Raw genomic sequence first — 12255 nt, 5'->3', positions numbered from 1 at the left:
AAAGCCACCGAAAGGTAGTTAGTTGTCTCTTCACTGAATTGAGACACTCTCAACCAATCATTACACCAGAATAACTCTTATTCCTATAACAATCAGTCATCATTTATTTGGTCAATAAATCATTAACTAGCTTAACAATTTATCGTAAGTGTAACCCTTCATTTTAGACCCTAGCGTTATGCCCCAATGAACCAACCAAAGGAAAAAAATTGATTGGGGCAAAAACTAAATGTTGGATTTTATGTCCTAAAACTCGTGGTTTGTAAACAATAAATTCATTCTATAAATCGATAAAGTTGTTATTGAATATATGAATTGCTTACTTCGTTTTAGAAATAAATCAAATAAACTAAAAGATCCATGACTATTACATGAGCACTTAACTTTATGTGGAGACACAAAAGTGGATCAGGTTCGAGTAAATAATCAAAATGATCATATACAAATAAGGTTGGGTACATTATTCTGGTAACACTATTGGATGCGGCCCATTCTATTGTTATTACAAGAAGTTGTAAAGTGATACAAACGGAGTGGTCCTGATTCGTTCACGTGGTGATATGAGGAGTGGGGGTGTCCTGTGCAATGAGTTTGCATAAGATCAAACCAAGAAATAAGTCACTCTTACTTTATAACGTTGTTTACTGTTTAAGACTAACTATTTCAAAACGATGACCTAGGTAACTTGAACTTAATCTTGAGCTAACTATGAACTCCTGTTCATTCAGGATTATCCTTAGATTTGCTTGGTTGAGGGTTGGCTCAATAGCGCCGACTCAATAAGCCTCCCATTTTAGAGGTAAGACCGGGTAGATAGCTGGGACATAAGGTGCAAGATGGAATTCATTCCTACCCGTTTTCAGGAATAGTAGAGAGATTGTTCCCTTAAGTGTTGACTTCGGGTCTTGAACAAGTGGCCTCACCTTCTCTTTGGCCCGAGAGGGACTCTGTTTGATGGTCGGATCACAAACCAATTATTCATTAGAGGATCAGTGGGACTTAAGGAACAATAAGTAATCTCGGGGATAAAACAACCCGTTTACTCAGCCATCAACCTGTGAAGGGTTAACTTACCAATTATGGTTACATCGAGTGGACACAATATATCTACAGTGAAGGGAGTGGAATTATTGGGCTTTAGTGGAGTGACCCGGTAGATAACGAATGAGGGTTAATTCGGTGTAAATAGTTTAGCCAATTAATCTTGAATCTTTGAAGCCCATGATCTGTAGGTTCATTAGGTCCTCCTACTAGCTTACAAACGGATTAGCCTTAGAATAGCGTGATAAGTTGATTTGAAACGTTCAAATTCGAATTAAGAGAATTAATAATTATATGTGATATAATTACACGTTTAATTTTGGAATTAAACGTAATTGGAGATTCGATTAATATATAAATATGATTTAAATACATGAAGAGGGATTCATGGTGATAGATTTGGTGACAAATCAATTTAATATTTTATATTAAATTAATAGAATTAATTAAAATTATTAATTATTAATTATTAATTTTATTAGAAAAATGATTATTGAATTAATTTTTGTAAAATTAATAAAATTTTAATTTTAATTTAAGAGTTAAAATTGGAAATTTTTTTTATTTTGAAAATCAATTTCAAAAAAAAAAGAAAAAAAAAAAGCAAACAAGAAAAGGAAAAAGGGAAATTGAAAAATGGGAAAATTCAAATGTGAAAATTTTCAACTTTCAAGCAAGAAGATTAGTCACCTTCTTACACATAATTCCACCACCAAATTCAAGGGATAGTCGTATCCCTTGAGATGATCAGTTTTGCATGAGAGTCAAGTAATAAAACCACTCTTAATTGAGTGAAAAAGCTGATGCAATTGCTGAATCGCTAAGTTCTTGAAGGTTGAAGAAGTTGTTCTTTAATAAGCTGAAAAACTAGAAAACCTCTCTTCCATTTTCCTAAGTTCAAGCTTGTTTTGAGTCTCACAACTCAATCTAAGGCTCTTAGAGAATAGTAGGGAAGCTCTAGTGGTGGCCACAACAAGGATTGGAGAAAATTGCAACTGAATTTCTGTTGGGATTGATGTCCTAATTCTCCCAAAGTCTCGTAGTTTGTAAACTGTACACATTGTTTTAAATAAAATAAGAGTTATTTTATTTAGCATTTACTCATATCCGATGAACAAAGCTTCCTGGTTAGTATGTAAGCTTAAGCATGTATATGAGATACATAAGTGGATCATGCCTTAAGTGATAATCCTGAATGTTCTAGGAACTCCTGCCTTTGAGGGCGGTCCTTGCCTACCTTTTCAGGGATTTGTCTGATTTAGGAGCTGGGAACTCAGTTACACAAGATGGAATTCCCTCCTTCCCTGAAGCAGGAGTAAGTAGATAGATTGCTCCCTTAAGGGCTGATTCTGGGTCTTGAACATAGTGGCCACAACTTCTCTTTGGATGAGAGGACTCGGTCATAGTAGGACTATGACTTATGTTCATTAGAGGGATGAGTGGTACTTAATGAGTTAGATGTAACTGTAGGGGCATAACGATTATTGGCCCAGCTGTACTTACGAGCGATCTGTGAAGGGTTATCTCATTATTGATTAGTTGATATGGACACAAAATATATCTGTACTAAAGAGAGTGCAGTTGTCGATCTTTAATGAAGTGCCCAACAGTTAACAGATGGTGGATCCCATGACTAAAGAGTTTAGTCAGTTATTCACATACCGTTGGAGCTTCAAGTTACAGGTCCATAAGGTCCCCTTGGTAGCTCAATAGATTCAAGTTGAGAATCAGTTCTTGGTATTGATTTGAAATGTTCAAATTGATAAGAGGAAATTCGATTATATATGATCTGATCGGTGTGATGTATGAGATACATCAAATGGAGGATTAATATAAATGTGATTTACATTAAGTACCATAAAATAGAAAAAGAGTTATGTTTTATATGTTTCATGAGATGAAATATTAAAACTATAGGTTATAAATATAATGATAAGTTGGTTATCATATATATTTATAATATTAATTATTGGATAATTATCTCTTTTTCTCTAATAACCAATTGAGTGGGAGATTATTGGTGGTTTTATGGTAACTGTGAGATAAAAGAAAAAATATTTCCCTAAATTTAGTAGATTTGAAAGAGTTGCTATTCTCGGAAAAACTCATGGATCATTGTCAAATGAGAATTGTTTTCATTAAACGATAGTTGAAAAAGAGACTAAACGATCGTTGAGTGACACTACACAATAGTTCACTCAGCTGGTCGTAGCTAAACGATCTCAAGCCTTTTGTTATATGATAGCTTGCCTTCTTCTAAACAATTGAGCATTAGTCTATACGATAGACTCTTCTCATCTCCCACTTGCTCAATCGTCTACATAATTGTTATTCCCCCAGTCTCTTCCTCTAACTAAGTCCACACAGAGCCCACACTTCTGGATTCTCATATCAAGAATACTAAGGTAGCCATTGTGGTGGTGTCTTACTCAACTCGACTGAGTTCGAGATTTTGGAGGCTGTTCGTTGGCTTCGTGATCTTGGAGATTGTTGAGTTCGTATTTGCTATGATCGTGATGTGTTGCGGTCGTTGTGTTCGAGCATTCGTGTGTTGCTGTCTTGGAGATTGAAGTAGCTTTCGTGATCGAGGTAGTTTGAAGCATGCGTATTCAAAGGTATGATACTTTATCCCTTGAACTTGTTGTAAAGGATGTAATTTCGTATTGTGCATGACCTGTAAGTTTCAGTTTTTTTACTGTAATTGTTAGTGTTCAATTTCGAATGGAATTTGGAATGATCATTTTGCTGCTTATGGAAATCCTCATGTCTGATTTCCTTCAATTGGGGTATCAGAGACAGATTGTTCTGATATTCCAAATTTCATTTCTATTTTAAACTTCTTTTATAGTTGTAATGGGTTTTCTGCATTTCCGTTTAAGTGTTAAATGCGTTTGTGGATGGCGTTGATGAATGTTTACGGGTTAATTGCCAATGTTTAAAGCTTTCTTTTGATTGCAAAGTGTTAATTTGCAAAAGCCCCTTTGTTTTTGGGCATAATTAACAAGCAATCGAGTCTATAATTCAAAGTGTTTAAGTTTGTCGAGTCGTTCTTGATGAAGTTTCGAAGCATGGAGATGCGGTTCTCAGCGAAGAAGAAGACCAATAATTAGTCATGTTATGTAGCTTAAGGTAAACGATCGTTGGGATTTTGTTAAACGATCACGTAGATTTTTCTATGCGATCGTGTAGTATTTACTAAACAATGAAGTAAAGCGTTTACTCTATCGTGTAGCATTGGTTGCCTGATCGCGTGGACGCTGGAGGTAAGCGATCGAGTGGGAGCATATGATGCTCATTGTTTAATAAAAGGCGCGCATACTAAATGATCATGTAGTTAGCATCATCGTATAGTTACTGACTACACGATCACGCAGTATATGATACTTAGGTGCTCGCTCATCGATTGTTTGGACGATTGTGCTTCACCACATCGTTGTCGTTTAGACGATCGTTAAAGGTTTGTGTTATGCGTTGCGCACTGCACGATTGCATACCTCATGCTTCATTGCTTAGAAAAAGGTACTCAATCATTGCTAAACAATCGTTTAACTCTAGAAGCGTTGGTAAACGATTGATTAAAGCATTTACTCTTTCGTGTAGACGATCATGAGGTTTTGGTACACGATCAGTGGAGACGCGGACGGTTCAAGACCTGGTACACCTGTTTGAACCGGAGACTCTTTGCTTATGTAATAGTTAGCTTTTAGTCTTGAGGATTTAAGGCTAATTATCCTGGTTCATCAACTTTTGTTTAATATACATGAGATGTATGTGGTTTATATGTCATAATGTATGACATATAGATTTAAAACCCACCTTAGGTTGTGCAATTATTCATACATCATGTATTATAAGTGTTATAATATGACACGCTGAAATTACAAGAAAGCATGCACATGCATCTTCAAATATAAGAGTATATTTATGCATGCAGAAAGCATATTCATGCATCATCTTTATATTATAAGTGTTATAGTATAAAGGTGAATGGAAGCATGTTTACTTGGTTCGTTGTTGTTTTGTATAAGAGTTATATAAAAGTAGCAATGAATGAACAATGCATGGAGCATGACAATTAGGCTGTTTGTAAATATTATGAATGCCTTGTATGTGTTTTCTTTGTGTTGTGAATGGTTTTGGATGTTTCTCTTATAAGCATTATAATAGAAATTAGAACTAAAATTGATAAGAAAGAGTTGCATGCGGACTTAAATGAACTCATGTTTTAAAAGGGTTTTAAAATTGGATTGAGATAGACCTAAGTTCAAGGTTCTAATGGGATTAACAACCTAAGTTTAATCTTTTTAAATCGGTTTAATAGGATTAAATTGATTGGCATAAAAGATTAAAATTGTATTAAATCTATCTATAAGGGACCTTTTGTCTTAGGCAGGTTTTGTCTAGGCTGGGTATTTAAGCTGACGGAAATGAACACCTCTATCTGGGAACCTACATGGAAAGGTTATTAGATAGATTTTCTGCAAGCATGCGACAGTTGGTCAAAGATTCCGTTAAAGAGTTTAATGGATGATGATCAAAAGTTATTCAACTCTCCAAAGTAAATGTTACTCTTGGGCAAACCTAAAAGGTCACATAGTTAAAATTCTTAACCATGTTTTTTCTAAGTAAACTAAACCCTAGGTTATAAAATACTCAGTGTGAGGAAAAGATGTATCTGATATGTTAATGGTTCCACTCACGTTTCTCCCTGAATGTTCACGCCGTGAGATTCATGCTCGTTGTGGCCTGGGAGTATTCCCTTTCGGATGATATTTTCATGAGTCAATATCAAGATAGACGGAGAGAGTGTTTATAGTAAGTGGGTGAAGAGTGTTGTCAACACGTCCTACTGCCTCCTTCATTGGTTCACACCGTGAGATCATTCTTGCACTCTCTCGTGGCGCCTTGGAAGCGTCCCCCTTCGGATGGGTTTTGTGCAGTTGGTCAATATCAAGGTGAACTCTAGAAATGGATAGGGTCACTTTAGTTTTTGCCCCAATTGGATTTTTTCCCCTTTGGATTGGCTGCTTGGGACGGAACTATAGAGCCTAATATGGTGGGTCACACTTTTGGGAAATTGTTATGCAAGTTAACGATTTGTTAACCAAATCAATGATGGCTAGTCGTTATAGGAACAAGAGTTGTTCTGGTATTAATGGCTGGTCAAGAATGGCTCAATTCAGAGGAGGGATAAATTGGCCACCCTTCAGCGGCTTTTGTCCTAAAACTTTGGAGCATCATTGCGAAACTAGATGTCACATGGGTTCATGTTAGTTTTGCTAAACCGTATTGGATGTTGTATGTTTTTCAACGAGTATTTTCTTAAAACCTAACGTAGGTCGATGTGTTTTTGTTTTCAGCAGCATGTTTGATTTTTCGTTAAATGCCTCTAATTTGACCGATTTCATACAGTGTAAAGAGTCTAGTAAAACGTATTTCGTGGTAAACGACCTCAAGTTTATCATAGTTGAGGAATGTCCTCAAGTCCCGACCCTTGATGCACCGCAAAGTGTTTGTAATGCATATGAAGTGTGGATGAATGCTAATTCATTGGTCTGACTTCACATATTGGCTAGCATACCTGATGCTTTAGCCAAAAGGGTTGAGAACATGGTCATTGCACGTAAGATCATGAACTCGTTGCAAGATTTGTTTGAACACCAGTTCTTACTTTTCGAGCACAGAGGGATGGATACAAAGACACCAGTAGTATTAGTTCCCAAGTTAAACTCCAGAAAGAGAAAGCAAGTGTTGTTGACTCTGTTAATGTTCATCGACGAGAAATGTTCTCTGAAATGGAACTTGGAGCTTATTTAGGTTCTGATACTGATCCCACTAGTCTCCAAAAGAGGAGGATGTCTAAAGACAGTAATCATGATTTATTGATCTTGGAGACATGTTTGGTAGAGAATGATGATTCTGTCTAGATCCTTGATTCAGGTGCTACTAATCACGTCAATTTCTCTTACTAAGGATTTAGTTCCTGGAAAACGTTACCACAGGGAGAGATGACTCTTCGAGTCGGTACTGGTGAGGTTGTTTCAAATGTTTTTGTAGGCAGGCTGAAGTTATTTTTGGATAAGGAATGTTATATGTTACTAGATTATGTTTTTGTAGTTCCTCATATCAAGAGGAACTTAATCTCGGTTTCTTATCTCATTGAACAAGGTTATACTGTCTCATTTTCTGAGAGTAAAGTTTTTATTTTCAAGAATGGGATGGAGATTGGTTTTGGTTCAGTGGAAAGTAACTTGTATGTACTAAGGCCGGTAGTCATAAAAGTCTTGTTTAATAGTCTTGTTTAATACTGAAATGTTCAGTACAACAACGACAACTAAAAGACCAAAGGTTTCTCCTGAGAAAAATGTCGATCTTTGGCATCTAAGGTTAGGTCACATCAACCTCAATAGGATTGAGAAGTTGGTGAAATGTGGACTTTTAAAGATTTTAGAAGAAAACTCGTTGTCGGTGTGTGAATCATGCCTCGAAGGCAAGATGACCAAATGACCTTTTACTGGAAAAGGTTACAGAGCCAAGGAAACCTTGGAGCTTATACATTCTGACCTCTATGGTTCGATGAGTGTTAGGGCTCGAGGTGGGTATGAATATTTCATCTCTTTCATGGATGATTATTCAAAGTACGAGTATCTATACCTAATGCAATGTAAGTCTGAAGCCCTTGACAAATTCAAGGAGTATAAGGCTGAAGCTGAAAACGTGTTAGGTAAGAAGATAAAAACACTACGATCTAATTGTGGTGGAGAGTATATGGATCTCCAATTCTATAACTATATGATAGAACATGGAATTACATCCCAACTCTCGACCCCAGGTATACCTCAGCAGAATTGTGTATCAAAAAGGAGAAACAGAACCTTGTTGGACATGGTTCGGTCTATGATGAGTTATGCTCATCTTCCAGACTTGTTTTGGGGTTTTATAGTGGATACTACATGTTACATTTTGAACAACGTTCCCTCGAAAAGTATTTTTGAAACATCTTTTGAGTTGTGGAGATGCCATAAAGGTAGTTTATGCCACTTCAGGATTTGGGGGTGTCCGACCCACTTGTATGTGACTAACCCAAAGAAGTTGGAATCGTGTTCGAAAGTTTGCCTCTTTGTAGGCTACCCTAGGGAAACGAGGGGTGGATATTTCTATGATCTGAGTGAAAACAAAGTGTTTGTTTCTACAATGCTATCTTCTTAGAAGAAGACCACATCAGGGATTATAAACCACGAAGTAAGCTTATTTTACGTGAGATTTCTGGTGAGACTGGGACTACTAAGGGTTCAACAAGGGTTGTTGAATAGACCGATAGATCAACAAGAGTTGTTGAGGTTGGTACATCTAGTCAACCAACTCAAGAGTTGCGACTGCCTCAACGTAGTGGGTGGGTTATGAATACATCGGAGCATTACATGGGTTTGATTGAAGCCCAAAACGTCATTTCTAATTATTTGATCGAGGATCCATTGTCTTTTAAGCAAACAATGAAGGATTTTGACAAGGATGAGTGGATTAAGACCATGAACCATGAGATGAAGTCTATGTACTTCAATCAAGTCTGAGAGCTTGTGGATCAACCTAATGGGGTAAAACCTATAGGGTGTAAGTGGATCTGCAAGCGAAAACGAGGTGTAGATGGAAAGGTGCAAACCTTTAAGGCTAGACTCGTGGCAAAAGGCTATACCGAGGTCGAGGGAGGGGATTATGAGGAAACTTTCTCACCTGTTGTCATGTTGAAGTCTATCAGGATACTCCTATCTATAGTCACATTTTATGATTATGAGATATGGCAAATGGATGTCAAGACTGCCTTTCTTAATGGTAATCTTGAGGAGACCATCTACATGGCTCAACCGGAGGGGTTTGTAGTTCCAGATCAAAAGAGGGGCTGAAACAAGCGTCTCAATCGTAGAACATTAGATTTGACAATACGGTAAAGTCGTTTGACTTTGATCAGAACATTGATGAGCCTTGTGTGTTAGAAGATGATCATCAACAACTTAGTAGCTTTTCTGGTATTGTATGTGGATGATATCCTACTCATTGGAAATGATGTAGGGTTTATGACTGACATTAAAAAATGGCTAGCCGCCCAGTTCTAAATGAACGATTTGGGTGAGGCGCAATATATTCTAGGGATCCAGATCATTCGAGATTGTCAAAACAAGAGGTTAGCCTTGTCTCAGGCATCGTACATAGATCAAATGTTGTTCAGGTACGACAGGATTCCAAAAGGGGTTTGTTACTCTTCAGGCATGGAATCATTTTATCTAAGGATCTGTGTCCTATGACACCTCAAAAGTTTGAGAAGATGAGACGGATTCCCTATGCTTCAGTTGTTGGAAGCTTAATGTATGCAATATTGTATACCAGACCCGACATTTGTTATGCAGTAGTGATTTTCAGTCATATCAGTCCAATCCATTATTAGATGTCTGAATGGAGGCCAAGACGATTCTCAAGTATCTTCGGAGAACGAGGGACTACATGCTCATATATGGAGATAAGAATTTGATCCTTATAGGATACACAGACTTTGACTTTCAGACCGATAGAGATTCTCGTAAATTGACATCGGGGTCAGTGTTCACTCTGAATGGAGCGGTTGTAGTTTGACGTAGCACCAAGTAAGAATGCATCGCGGACTCCACTACGGAAGCCGAATACATAGCCGCTTGTGAAGCAGCTAAGAAGGCTGTTTGGCTGAGGAAATTCTTTACAGATTTGGAAGTTGTTCCAAATATGAATTTGTCGACCACTCTTTATTGTGAAAACAATAGGGTTGTGAAAAATTCGAAGGAACCTCGGAGTCATCGTCGAGGCAAGCATAAAGAACGAAAATACCACCTGATTAGGAAGATTGTGCATCGCGGTGATGTGATAGTCACGAAGATCGCGTCGGAGCATAACGTAGCTGATCCATTTACAAAGGCTCTCATGGCTAAAGGGTTCGAGGGTCACCTGGAGAGTCGGTCTGCGGGACATGCACTATCTTGTCTAAGGCAAGTGGGAGATGATACTGGGTTATAGTGTATGCCCTAGTTTATTGTATATTGTACTTGTCTTTATCATGTATTGTACATTAGTCTCCCAAGACATTAGGACAAGTGGGAGATTATTGGGATTGGTGTCCTAATTCTCCGAGAGTCTCGTAGTTTGTAAACTGTACACATTATTTTGAATAAAATATGAGTTATTTTATTTGGCATTTACTCATATCCAATAAACAAAGCTCCGTGGTTATTATATGTGAACTTAAGCATGTATATGTGATATACAAGTGGATCATACCTTAAGTGATAACCTAAATAGGTTTGTAGTATAAGGATTGATGAGGGATACCTGATCCTGGTAACACTACGGATACGACCTGCTATGTAGAGGTTTACAGGTGTTGTGAACTACTATAAATGGTAGATCCTGACCATTCATGTGGAGACATGCGAGCGGGGGTGTCCTATATAAAGAGTTTGTATAAGACCAGATCACGAGATGACTAGTCTCTTTATATAACACCATTGATACTTGAGACTTACATCTCACCTAAACGATAATAGGTGATATGACCTTAATCCTGAGTGTTTTGGGAGCTCCTGCCTTTGAGAGCGGTTCTTTGATTAGTATGGGTGAGAGAGGCCAAATTGCCAACTCAACATGCCTGCCTTCTTGGAATTTGTTTGATTTGGGAGCTGGAAACTCAGTTACACAAGATGAAATTCATTCCTTCCTTGAAGTAGGGGTAAGTAGATAGATTGCTCCCTTAAGGGTTGATTCCGAGTCTTGAACATAGTGGCCATAATTTCTCTTTGGAAGAGAGGACTCAGTCATAGTAGGACTATGACTTATGTTCATTAGAGGGATGAGTGGTACTTAAGGAGTTAGATGTAACTACAAGGGCATAATCGTTATTGGTGTTGGGGTTGATACCCTAAAGTCTCGTGTCCTGTAGTTTGTAAATAGTTTGTACGAACACTTGTGTTGTTAATATATGATATTTACTCCACATCTTGTATTTTTGCTCAGTTACTTATTTTATTTGTTTTACCACAAACCAATAAACATAAAATCCCTGGTTATCTGTATATGACTCAAGCATGTGTGTGGTGACATACAAGTGGATCATGTCTTGAGTGATAACTAAAATGGTCTGTAGTATATAGATATAGGAGGGAAACCTTATACTAGTAACGCTACGGATGCGACCATCTTTGTGGAATGGTTACAAGTATTGTGACTTGTCACAGATGGTCCGATCCTGATCATTCGTGTTGGGAACATACAAGCAGGGGCGTCCTATACAAAGAGTTTGTATAAGACCTGACCACGAAGTATTAACGTCTCGTTATATAACACTATTCATGACAGATACTTCACTTCATTAGGATGACCATAGGTAACATGACCTCAATCCTGAGTGAGTTGGGAACTCCTGTCATTGAGGGCGGTCATTTGATTTGTATGGGTGTGAGTGGCCAGGCCGCCATTGAGGGCGATCCTTTGAAATGTTCAAATTGACAAGAGAAAGTTCGATTATATATGATATAATTGGCTAAATGTATGAGATACATTATTTTGGAGGAACTTAGATATAAATATGATTTATATCAAGTAGAAGTGAAAATACTATAGTAGATATGTGATATCAAACTATAGGATAAAAATATAATATGATTATATTTATTAATATTTTAATTGGTTAATTATATGATAATTAAGCCAATTTTCACGTTCGGACGTGGGTAAGTGGGATCCGTCGGTTATTATAACCGATGAATTAAAATGAAAAATGTTTTCATTTTGAATTGCCCGGAATTCAATCGTCCAAAAGAAAGAGTGAGAGTGCACTAGTGTTGTCTAAACGATCGCTGATAGCTCCTCTCTGCCTAAACGATCGCACACTTGTTCTTACACGATCGGATAGCTTCTCTAAACGATCGTATAGTGTGCCGATTTTACTAAACGATCGTTCAGTAAAACCTACACAATTGTGTAGCTTCTCCTAAAGGATAAGCATTTCTGCTATGCAATAGCGTCTTTTTCCCTCCCACTTGCTATCGCCTACATGATTCGTGCTTCCTTCTTCTTCTAGCAAATTCACCAAAGACCACCCTTTGGATTTTCACTTCGAGAATACCCAGGGCTCTTTAGTGGTGGTGTCGTCCCCATTGCGGTTGTGAGTTCACTGTTGTTCCAGTCGACGCTTCC

Source organism: Benincasa hispida, chromosome 5 (assembly GCF_027475165.1).
Source record: "Benincasa hispida cultivar pf3 chromosome 5, pf3_genome.v1.1, whole genome shotgun sequence".
In the NCBI taxonomy this organism is placed as follows: domain Eukaryota; kingdom Viridiplantae; phylum Streptophyta; class Magnoliopsida; order Cucurbitales; family Cucurbitaceae; genus Benincasa; species Benincasa hispida.
The sequence above is the reverse complement of the archived record's forward strand: the minus strand, read 5'-3'. Positions refer to the sequence as shown.